Here is a 2,287-nt window from a genome sequence, read left to right on the forward strand (position 1 = left end):
TTTATCTGGACACCAAGTTCAGACTGATTATTTAAACAGAAATGTTAATTAATCATCATAAATGTTTTACAGTGATTTCTCTTAGAGTCTATCAGAAAGAAAGCCAGAAGATATTATGAAATGTCTGTTAAACCAACTACAGAATGTCCTTCACTGGCGTCAGCTGGCAAAGTCTTATCTTCCTTCCTTTCTCTGACTCATTCTAACGCCTGAGGGCYGATCCTAAGGCGTCCGATCTCTTACTAACACGGACGTCTTAGAGAGACACACAGGACTCTTCTTCCTGAATGCCGWAACGGGAAGAGCGGCTTTTCTCTCCGGAGGAACAGCCGGGCCGCAGGTRTGACTCAGAAGCCAAATCGAGTAGACTTGCCGGCCAGGACAGAAGCACGCCGCTTCTGTCCACCCAGAGACACACGTCTCATAAAGAGTGTTTTTACCTCCCGAGGGGAGAACTTTTATTTTGAAGGACGACCGGAACCTTCAGCTGGAATCTTTCTGGCCTGGGCTGAAACAGACGAAAAGTCACCTAAAAACACCTACTCGTCAAGGACCAGTGGGCGAGCTGGTACAGGTTCCCTGGGTGGTCGGAGGTGAGACAGTTCATACTGAGGGGTGCCTTAAGAAGACATCACCAGGTAAAAGCTGACGTGTTCGGGGTGACGTGTCATGTGCAGTTCTGAGTGCAGAGAGGACGTGGTTGATCCGGTTGTCACATACCCTTACCAAAATAAAAGCAGAAACACTAATCTTTAATTTTCATCCCTTTTCTTATCCTTTCTTTGCCAACCTTAAGTTGAAGAGCCAGTAGAATTGTTTGGTTTTAACATCAGAGCTGACGTTTTTACTGTTCTATATATAAGTAATCTGAGTTTTAATGTGAAAGAAAATTTGGACGCGAGTTTTATCTCGTTTAACTCTTAAAGCTTGTTGTAGGAACCCACAATCAGGCGTAACTTATGATCTGTTCAATTTGTGTAAATAAATGATTGCATAATCTTTTATGAATCAGCTTGAACTCGTCTGAACGTTCACTTATTGTGTCACTCTTCACTCGCACAGTCAAATATTAAAGCAATGAGAAAAACCTTGGTAATTTTTTCTCTCATGTAGAGAGACTTATTTGACATAAGTAACTCCCCTACAAAGTCGTAGGTCACGACAGCGGTTTTAGCCAGGGTGTTAACGAACCAGCGAGAGCCAACTACTTCGGCTTGTGTGTCGGTGACTTGGCGTAGAGGAGTTATAGTTATCGCGCATTTGGAATCTCTGTTTGCTGGTTTAAGGCCACAGATGCCAACGGTGTTATCGTGCACAGAAGGTTTGCTCGGACAGAYATAATGGATGTCGTGGCTGAGGGTACACATGCGGAGGTTAGGTGCTAAGTACAGATCCGGATTATTGTCATGATAAGCGACGACAGAGGGAGTGTTGATTTTGATATGGTTTTCACCATTCCAGTGTCCGACGTTTATGACATCTTTCATACGGTAAATGTTTTCAGGGCATATTACATGGAGATTGATTAGGAAAGCTATTTCACGTGCAGAGGGGTCGACATGGAGAGGGACGGCGCTACCGAGAACATAAGCTAAGTGGGCCTGTAAGGGAGTTACTCTGTCTGCGGTGGTTGTTAGCAGGATGTCTTGGACCATTTGTAACGATACAAGGTAGGGTGGAATCTTACCGATTACTTAGGTGTCGACCGATGAACTGATCTCTCTCAGCATATCAGTAAGAAGCATGGTTATTAACTGAGTGTGAGCGTAGCCTACTTGTATCACGGAGGTTAATTCGGTGACAGCTTTAGCTAATTTAGTCAACTCTGTGCTGTGGGTGTTAACAACAAGAACGGAATCTAAGACAGTTTTCCCAACTTGGGTAAGCTGATTTTGTTGCTCATCCAGTTGTTGTTGAATCACAGGGATCTCGTTTTGGAGCTCGACTACATATGTTTTAATAGCAGCGATGTTAACGGCATTAACCGAGGAAATGTCTAAGCTGAACAATGAGCCAATGGCAGAGGCTGCAGTGAGGATTCCACCTATGAATCTCTTCTCTCTTTTGCCAGTATCACTTAGCTCTGATCTAGAGATGGTGAATTTCTGCAGCTGTTCGTGCATGTGTGTGATGTCTGCTTCAGCATGTTGGATAGCTTGTTGGTTCCAACTGTTACCAGCCCAGGATGCAAGCTTGATAGACATGCTAGCATGTTGATGGCACAGTTTTAAGGGGGTTGAAGCGGACGTACACCTTTTGGGCGTATAACCGGCAGTTGGTGATCAGT

The sequence above is a fragment of the Austrofundulus limnaeus genome, unplaced genomic scaffold, assembly GCF_001266775.1.
Source record: "Austrofundulus limnaeus strain Quisiro unplaced genomic scaffold, Austrofundulus_limnaeus-1.0 Scaffold755, whole genome shotgun sequence".
Lineage (NCBI taxonomy): Eukaryota > Metazoa > Chordata > Actinopteri > Cyprinodontiformes > Rivulidae > Austrofundulus > Austrofundulus limnaeus.